Below are 10605 nucleotides of genomic sequence, written 5' to 3'. Positions count from 1 at the left end.
CGGTCTCATAGTGGTAGTTGGGAGACCGGGTTATAGGATCGATTGCCGTACTATCAAGGGGGGCTCTCGATGAGTAGCTTGATCGTATCGTTTGTAGAGAGCTCAAACCATTGCATCCTTGCATCATCTTTCTTGGTTATTGTTTGGTTCTCTTTGAGAGTTTTGAAGCTTATGGTCATCTTAATGACAAGCTCGAGTTCATTGAAAACGGAGTTCACATGCATCTTCTATGATGTTTTCGATGTTGGAGGTTTTGCCGGTTCTTCTCAGTTGGAGGTTTCACTCCTCTATTTGTTAGGCATACCTCCCCTGCCTCTTCTTACTATAACCAGTGTTGTTTTGATGCTACTCGTCGTCTTGTATCCAACAAGCTTGAATTTGCTCAATTCGGAGCTCTTATGAAGAAGTTATGGCAGATCTGGTTTTCTCCCTGTGGTAATACCGCGGTCGGCAGCGGTAGTACCGCTCTACTACTGATACATCTCCAACGTATCTATAATTTTTGATTTCTCCATGTTATATTATCTAATGTTTTGGGCAATATTGGGCTTTATTTTCCACTTTTATATTATTTTTGGGACTAACCTATTAACGGGAGGCCCAGCCCAGATTTGTTGTTTTATGCCTATTTTAGAGTTTTGAAGGAAAGGAATATCAAACGGAGTCGAAACGGAACGAAATAAACTAGAGAAGTTATTTTTGGAACGAAAGCCACCGGATAGACTTGGACTCCACGTCAGGAGATACGGGGGGTGCTCACGAGGGTGGGGGCGCCCCCCCCTAGGGCGCGCCCCCTGCCTCGTGGGGCCCCCGTAGCTCCTCCGACGTACCCCCTGCACCCATATATACCTACGTATTGTAAAACTTCTGGAACAGAAAACAGATCGGGAGTTCCGCCGCCAGAAGCCTCTGTAGCCACCGAAAACCAATCTAGACCCGTTCTGGCACTGTGCCGGAGGGGGGGAATCCTTCTCCGGTGGCCATCTTCATCATCCCGGTGCTCTCCATGACGAGGAGGGAGTAGTTCTCCCTCGGGGCTGAGGGTATGTACCAGTAGCTATGTGTTTGATCTCTCTCTCTCGTGTTCTTGAGATGATACGATCTTGATGTATCGCGATCTTTGCTATTATATTTGGATCCTATGATGCTTCTTCCCCCCTCTACTCTCTTGTAATGAATTGAGTTTCCCCTTTGAAGTAATCTTATCGGATTGAGTCTTTAAAGATTTGAGAACACTTGATGTATGTCTTGTCGTGGATATCTGTGGTGACAATGGGATATCACGTGATTCACTTGATGTATGTTTTGGTGATCAACTTGCGGGTTCCGCCCATGAACCTATGCATAGGGGTTGGCACACGTTTTCGTCGTGATTCTCCGGTAGAACTTTGGGGAACTCTTTGAGGTCCTTTGTGTTGGTTGAATAGATGAATCTGAGATTGTGTGACGCATATCGTATAATCATACCCACGGATACTTGAGGTGACATTGGAGTATCTAGGTGACATTAGGGTTTTGGTTGATTTGTGTCTTAAGGTGTTATTCTAGTACGAACTCTAGGGCTGTTTGTGACACCTATAGGAATAGCCCAAACGGATTGATTGGAAAGAATAACTTTGAGGTGGTTTCGTACCCTACCATAATCTCTTCGTTTGTTCTCCGCTATTAGTGACTTTGGAGTGACTCTTTGTTGCATGTTGAGGGATAGTTACGTGATCCAATTATGTTAGTATTGTTGAGGGAACTTACACTAGCGAAAGTATGAACCCTAGGCCTTGTTTACCATCATTGCAATACCGTTTACGCTCACTTTTATCACTTGCTACCTTGCTGTTTTTATTATTTCAGATTACAAAAACTATTATCTACTATCCATATTGCACTTGTATCACCATCTCTTCGCCGAACTAGTGCACCTATACAATTTACCATTGTGTTGGGTGTGTTGGGGACACAAGAGACTCTTTGTTATTTGGTTGCAGGGTTGCTTGAGAGAGACCATCTTCATCCTACGCGCTCCTACGGATTGATAAACCTTAGGTCATCCACTTGAGGGAAATTTGCTACTGTCCTACAAACCTCTGCACTTGGAGGCCCAACAACGTCTACAAGAAGAAGGTTGTGTAGTAGACATCAAGATCTTTTCTGGCGCCGTTGCCGGGGAGGTGAGTGCTTGAAGGTATATCTTTAGATCTTGCAATCGAGTCTTTTAGTTTCTTGTTTTATCACTAGTTTAGTTTATAAAATAAAACTATAAAAAAATGGAATTGAGTTTGTCTCATACGCTTCACCTTTTTAATATCTTTCGTGAGTATGATGGAAAGGATAATTGTGCTCAAGTGCTAGAAGAAGAAATCTATAAAATGTTTGGCACTAAATATTTGAATTATGATCATGATTGCAATGTTGTTAGTATGAATTCCTTGAATATCCATGATGCTAATGATATGCAAAGCCACAAGGTTGGGGAAGCTATGTTTGATGAAGATGATATTGTTTGTCCCCCAAGTTTTGATGAGCAAATTTATTATGATGAAAGCATGCCTCCTATCTATGATGATTATTGCGATGACACGTATGCTTTAAATAATAATGATAACCATGAAACTTGTCATCTTGATCTTAATTTTCAATCACATGATAGTTATTTTGTTGAGTTTACTCCCACTATCCCAAATGAGAAGAATTTTGCTTATGTGGAGAGTAGTAAATTTTCTATGCTTGTAGATCATGAAAAGAATGCTTTAGGTGCTGGTTATATTGTTGAATTCATTCATGATGCTACTGAAAATTATTATGAGGGAGGAACATATGCTTGTAGGAATTGCAATAATATCAAGTTTCCTCTCTATGTGCTTAAAATTTTGAAGTTATGCTTGTTTTGCCCTCCTATGCTAGTTGATTATTGTTACCATAAGTTGTTTAATGACAAAATCCCTATGAATAGGAAGAGGGTTAGACTTAAATGCGCTAGTCATATTCTTCATGATGTTCTCTTTATGTTTCAATTCTTATCTTTTATGTGAGCATCATTGACATCATCATGCCTAGCTAGGGGCGTTAAACGATAGCGCTTGTTGGGAGGCAACCCAATTTTATTCTTGTTCCTTGCTTTTGTTCCTGTTTAGTAATAAATAATTCATCTAGCCTCTGTTTAGATGTGGTTTTATGTGTTTAATTAGTGTTTGTGCCAAGTAGAACCTTTGGGAAGACTTTGGGAAAGTCTTGTTGATCATGCTGTCAAAAACAGAAACTTTAGCGCTCACGAGAATTGCTGCCATTTTTATTTGGAGAGTTATATTTAGTTAATTCTTTTTGCAGATGATTAATAGATAAATTCCTCAGGTCCAGAAATTTATTTTAGAATTTTATGAGTTACAGAAGTATACGTTTGATCCAGATTACTACATACTGTTCTGTTTTTGACAGATTCTGTTTTCGATGTGTTGTTTGCTTATTTTGATGAATCTATGGCTAGTAAAATAGTTTATAAACCATAGAGAAGTTTGAATACAGTAGGTTTAACACCAATATAAATAAAGAATTAGTTCATTACAGTACCTTGAAGTGGTGATTTATTTTCTTATACTAACGGAGCTTACGAGTTTTCTGTTAAGTTTTGTGTTGTGAAGTTTTCAAGTTTTGGGTAAGGATTCGATGGACTATGGAATAAGGAGTAGCAAGAGCCTAAGCTTGGGGATGTCCAAGGCACCCCAAGGTAATATTCAAGGATAGCCAAGATCATAAGCTTGGGGATGCCCCGGAAGGCATCCCCTCTTTTCGTCCACTTCCATCGGTAATTTACTTGGAGCTATATTTTTATTCGCCACATGATATGTGTTTTGCTTGGAGCGTCGATTTATTTTGTTAGGATTTGCTTGCTGTTATTTATAAAAATGTTTTGCATCTTTTATTTCAATAAAATTGGCATTGATAGCCTTTATTATGCCTATGTTACAAGTATACATGTTGCTGTTTGAAAACAGAAAGTTTACCGTTGTTGCAATAATTCCCTAGAAAAGTCAGAATGTGATAAAATGTTGAAACCTTTTGCATATTAAGCTCTGATAAATTTACTACAGTGGGAATTTTCTTTCATAATTTTTGGAGTTAGGGAAGTATGGATGTTGCAGTATTCTTGACATACTATCCTGTTTAGGCAGATTGCTGTTATGTTTGCATTGTTTGCATATGTTTGCTTCTTTAATGATTCTATTTGAGGATAGGACTATTAAATATGCAGAGGCATTTAGTATGCAATATTGAATAATAATTTTAATGATTTGCTACAGTAGAGTATGATAAGGTTTTGGCAATGGTTTATACTAACTTATCTCACGAGTCCTTGTTGAGTTTTGTGTGGATGAAGCTTTTGAGATTTAGGGAGACCATGATATGAGAGGAATTAAGGAGGCACAAAAGCTCAATATTGGGGGTGCCCAAGGCACCCCAAGATAATATTTCAAGAATTCTCAAGCATCTAAGCTTGGGGATGCCCCGGTTGGCATCCCACCTTTCTTCTTCAAACTATCAGTTAGTACCGGTTGATCCTAAGTTTTTGCTTCTTTACATGATGTTTGCTATTCTTAGAATGTCATTTTATTTTGTTTTGCTTGCTGTTTGAATAGAATACCAAGATCTGAAATTATTAAATGTTAGAGAGTCTTCACATAGTTGCATAATTATTCGACTACTCATTGATCTTCACTTATATCTTTCGGAGTAGTTTGTCATTTGCTCTAGTGCTTCACTTATATCTTTTAGAGCATGGTGGTAGTTTTATTTTGAAGAAATAGATGAACTCTCATATTTCACTTATATCATTTTGAGAGTCTTAAATAGCATGGTAATTTGCTTAAAATCCTAATATGCTAGGTATTCAAGAATAATAAAATTCTCTTATGAGTGTGTTGAATACTATGAAAAGTTTGATACTTGATAATTGTTTTGAGATATGGAGATGGTGATATTAGAGTCATGCTAGTGGAGTAGTTGTGAATTTGATAAATACTTGTGTTGAAGCTTGTGATTCCCGTAGCATGCACGTATGGTGAACCATTATGTGATGAAGTCGGAGCATGATTTATTTATTGATTGTCTTCCTTATGAGTGGCGGTCGGGGACAAGCGATGGTCTTTTCCTACCAATCTATCCCCCTAGGAGCATGCGTGTAATACTTTGCTTTGATAACTTGTAGATTTTTGCAATAAGTATATGAGTTCTTTAAGACTAATGTTGAGTCCATGGATTATACGCACTCTCACCCTTCCACCATTGCTAGCCTCTCTAGTACCGCGCAACTTTCGTCGGTACCATAAACCCACCATATACCTTCCTCAAAACAGCCACCATACCTACCTATCATGGCATTTCCATAGCCATTCCGAGATATATTTCCATGCAACTTTCCACCGTTCCGTTATTATGACACGTTTCATCATTGTCATATTGCTTAGCATGATCATGTAGTTGACATTGTATTTGTGGCAAAGCCACCGTTCATAATTCTTTCATACATGTCACTCATGCATCATCGCACATCCTGGTACACCGCTGGAGGCATTCATATAGATTCATACTTTGTTCTAGTATCGAGTTGTATCATTGAGTTGTAAATAAATAGAAGTGTGATGATCATCATTAATAGAGCATTGTCCCAAAAAAGGGGGAAAGGCCAAATAAAAAAAGGAAGGCCAAAAAAAAGAAAGGCCAAAAAAAGGGGAAAGGCCAAATAAAAAAAGGAAGGCCAAATAAAAAAGAGAAAGGTCAAATAAAAAAGGGGACAATGCTACTATCCTTTTTCCACACTTGTGCTTCAAAGTAGCACCATGATGTTCATGATAGAGAGTCTCCTATGTTGTCACTTTAATATAGTAGTGGGAATCTTTCATTATAGAACTTTGCTTGTATATTCCAATGATGGGCTTCCTCAAAATGCCCTAGGTCTTCATGAGCAAGCAAGTTGGATGCACACCCACTAGTTTCTTTTGTTGAGCTTTCATACATTTATAGCTCTAGTGCATCCGTTGCATGGAAATCCCTACTCACTCACATTGATATCTATTGATGGGCATCTCCATAGCCCGTTGATACACCTAGTTGATGTGAGACTATCTTATCCTTTTTGTCTTCTCCACAACCACCATTCTATTCCACCTATAGTGCTATATCCATGGATCACGCTCATGTATTGCGTGAAGATTGAAAAAGTTTGAGAACATCAAAAGTATGAAACAATTGCTTGGATTGTCATCGGGGTTGTGCATGATTTAAATATTTTGTGTGGTGAAGATGGAGCATAGCCAGACTATATGATTTTGTAGGGATAGCTTTCTTTGGCCATGTTATTTTGAGAAGACATGATTGCTTAGTTAGTATGCTTGAAGTATTATTATTTTTATGTCAATATGAACTTTTGTCTTGAATCTATCGGATCTGAATATTCATATCACAAGTAAGAAGAATTACATTGAAATTATGCCAACTAGCATTCCACATCAAAAATTATCTTTTTTATCATTTACCTACTCGAGGACGAGCATGAATTAAGCTTGGGGATGCTTGATACGTCTCCAACGTATCTATAATTTTTGATTGCTCCATGCTATATTATCTACTATTTTGGGCAATATTGGGCTTTATTTTCCACTTTTATATTATTTTTGGGACTAACCTATTAACCGGAGGGCCAACCCAGATTTGTTGTTTTATGCCTATTTCAGTGTTTCGAAGGAAAGGAATATCAAACGAAGTCGAAACAGAACGAAATCAACTGGAGAAGTTATTTTTGGAACGAAAGCCACCAGATAGACTTGGACTCCACGTCAGGAGATACGGGGGGTGCTCACGTGGGTGGGGGCGCCCCCCCTAGGGCGCGCCCCCTGCCTCGTGGGGCCCCCGTAGCTCCTCCGACGTACCCCCTGCACCCATATATACCTACGTATCGTAAAACTTCCGGAACAGAAAATAGATCGGGAGTTCTGCCGCCAGAAGCCTCCGTAGCCACCGAAAACCAATCTAGACCCATTCCGGCACCCTGCCGGAGGGGGGAATCCTTCTTCGGTGGCCATTTTCATCATCCCGGTGCTCTCCATGACGAGGAGGGAGTAGTTCTCCCTCGGGGCTGAGCGTATGTACCAGTAGCTGTGTGTTTGATCTCTCTCTCTCTCCCGTGTTCTTGAGATGATACGATCTTGATGTATCGCGAGCTTTGCTATTATATTTGGATCCTATGATGCTTCTTCCCCCCTCTACTCTCTTGTAATGAATTGAGTTTCCCCTTTAAAGTAATCTTATCGGATTGAGTCTTTAAAGATTTGAGAACACTTGATGTATGTCTTGCCGTGGATATCTGTGGTGACAATGGGGTATCACATGATTCACTTGATGTATGTTTTGGTGATCAACTTACGGGTTCCGCCCATGAACCTATGCATAGGGGTTGGCACACGTTTTCGTCGTGATTCTCCGGTAGAACTTTGGGGCACTCTTTGAGGTCCTTTGTGTTGGTTGAATAGATGAATCTGAGATTGTGTGACGCATATCATATAATCATACCCACGGATACTTGAGGTGACATTGGAGTATCTAGGTGACATTAGGGTTTTGGTTGATTTGTGTCTTAAGGTGTTATTCTAGTACGAACTCTAGGGCTGTTTGTGACACCTATAGGAATATCCCAAACGGATTGATTGGAAAGAATAACTTTGAGGTGGTTTCGTACCCTACCATAATCTCCTCGTTTGTTCTCCGCTATTAGTGACTTTGGAGTGACTCTTTGTTGCATGTTGAGGGATAGTTATGTGATCCAATTATGTTAGTATTGTTGAGGGAACTTACACTAGCAAAAGTATGAACCCTAGGCCTTGTTTACCATCATTGCAATACCGCTTACGCTCACTTTTATCACTTGCTACCTTGCTGTTTTTATTACTTCAGATTACAAAAACTATTATCTACTATCCATATTGCACTTGTATCACCATCTCTTCACCGAACTAGTGCACCTATACAATTTACCATTGTATTGGGTGTGTTGGGGACACAAGAGACTCTTTGTTATTTGGTTGCAGGGTTGCTTGAGAGAGACCATCTTCATCCTACGCCTCCTACGATTGATAAACCTTAGGTCATCCACTTGAGGGAAATTTGCTACTGTCCTACAAACCTCTGCACTTGGAGGCCCAACAATGTCTACAAGAAGAAGGTTGTGTAGTAGACATCAACTACCGCCTTGATTTTGGGTCCTGCACTTTTCGTGTCGGGTTTAGCAGTAGTTACACGGCAGTAAGGCACGGTAGTACCGCCTATAAGCGGTAGTACCGCTCCGGTCGGGCGGTAGTACCGCTACTGCATTACTGCCGCCGTACTCTGCTCTGCCCTACCTCTTTTGGTCCGTGTTCTGCTCCTCCAGCGGTAGTACCGCTGGGGTGAGCGGTAGTACCACTTATATGCGGTACTACCGCCCCAAGGTTCATGTTTTGTTGCTCCATCTCCCTGCCTCTTCCACCCGAGTGGTAGTACCACTCGTGTGCGGGCTGAGCACATAACGGTTGAATTTTTTCCCTCCTATAAAAGGGGGGTCTTCTTCCCCAATGAACCTTATCCTTTGAGCTCGTGTTCTTCCCCCATTGTTGACCTTCTTCGAGCTTGCTAACTCTCAATCCCTCCATGGATTCTTGCTAGTTTTTGAGGGAAAAGAGAGAGGAGATCTAGATCCACATTTCCACCAATCACTTTCTCCTCTATGTGAGGGGAACCCCTTGGATCTAGATCTTGGAGTTCTTGGTGTTATCCTTCTTGTTCTTCCTCTCATTTTCCTCCCTAGCATTAGTTGCTTTGGTGGGATTTGGGAGAGAAGGACTTGGGCACTCTGTGTGCCCTTGCCATTTGCATTTGGTGCATCGGTTTGAGTTCTCCACGGTGATACTTGGAAGTTACAAGTTGAGAAGCTTATTACTCTTGGGTGCTTGGTACCCTTGAGGTTGTTCCTCTTGGGTGCTTGGGCGCCCTAGACGGTTGGTGGTGTTCGGGGCTCAATCATTGTGGTGTAAAGCTCCGGGCAAGCGTCAGGGTCTCCAATTAGGTTGTGGAGATCGCCCCGAGCAATTTGACGGGTTCCGGTGACCGCCCCAAAGGGTTGCCAAAGTGTACGGGTTCGGTGACTAATACGTCTGCAACGTATCTATAATTTTTGATTGCTCCATGCTATATTATCTACTCTTTTGGACAATATTGGGCTTTATTATCCACTTTTATATTATTTTTGGGACTAACCTATTAACCGGAGGCCCAACCCAGAATTGCTATTTTTTTGCCTGTTTTAGGGTTTCGAAGAAAAGGAATATCAAACGGAGTCCAAACGGAATGAAACCTTCAGGAACGTGATTTTCTCACCGAATACAACTCAGGAGACTTGGACCCTTCGTCAAGGCACGTAACAGGAGGCCACGAGGTAGGGGGGCGCGCCCTACCCTACCAAGCGCGCCCCCACCCTCGTAGGCCCCCTGTTGCTCCACCGACGTACTTCTTCCTCCTATATATACCAACGTACCCCCAAACGATCAGATACGGAGCCAAAAACCTAATTCCACCGCCGTAACTTTCTGTATCCACGAGATCCCATCTTGGGGCCTGTTCCGGAGCTCCGCCGGAGGGGCATCGATCATGAAGGGCTTCTACATCAACACCATAGCCTCTCTGATGAAGTGTGAGTAGTTTACTTCAGACCTACGGGTCCATAGTTAGTAGCTAGATGGCTTCTTCTCTCTTTTTGGATCTCAATACAATGTTCTCCCCCTCTCTTGTGGAGATCTATTCGATGTAATCTTCTTTTTGCGGTGTGTTTGTTGAGACCGATGAATTGTGGGTTTATGATCAAGTCTATCTATGAATAATATTTGAATCTTCTCTGAATTATTTTTATGTATGATTGGTTATCTTTGCAAGTCTCTTCGAATTATCAGTTTGGTTTGGCCTACTAGATTGATGTTTCTTGCAATGGGAGAAGTGCTTAGCTTTGGGTTCAATCTTGCAGTGTCCTTTCCTGGTGACAGTAAGGGCAGTAAGGCACGTATTGTATTGTTGCCATCGAGGATAACAAGATGGGATTTTCTTCATATTGCATGAGTCTATCCCTCTACATCATGTCATCTTGCTTAAGGCGTTACTCTGTTTTAACTTAATACTCTAGATGCATGCTGGATAGCGGTCGATGAGTGGAGTAATAGTAGTAGATGCAGGCAGGAGTCGGTCTACTTGTCTCGGACGTGATGCCTATATACACGATCATACCTAGATATTCTCATAACTATGCTCAATTCTGTCAATTGCTCAATAGTAATTTGTTCACCCACCGTAGAATACTTATGCTCTCGAGAGAAGCCACTAGTGAAACCTATGGCCCCCGGGTCTATCTTTATCATATCAATCTCCTACTACTTAGTTATTTACTTTGCTATTTACTTTGCCTTTATTTTACTTTGCATCTTTATCATAAAAATACCAAAAATATTATCTTATCATATATATCAGATCTCACTCTCGTAAGTGGCCCTATAGGGATTGACAACCCCTATTTGCGTTGGTTGCGAGGATTTATTTGTT

The sequence above is a fragment of the Triticum urartu genome, chromosome 2A (genome assembly GCF_056163025.1).
Source record: "Triticum urartu cultivar PI428250 chromosome 2A, HENAU_Tu73, whole genome shotgun sequence".
In the NCBI taxonomy this organism is placed as follows: domain Eukaryota; kingdom Viridiplantae; phylum Streptophyta; class Magnoliopsida; order Poales; family Poaceae; genus Triticum; species Triticum urartu.
This window is presented reverse-complemented; position numbering follows the sequence as displayed.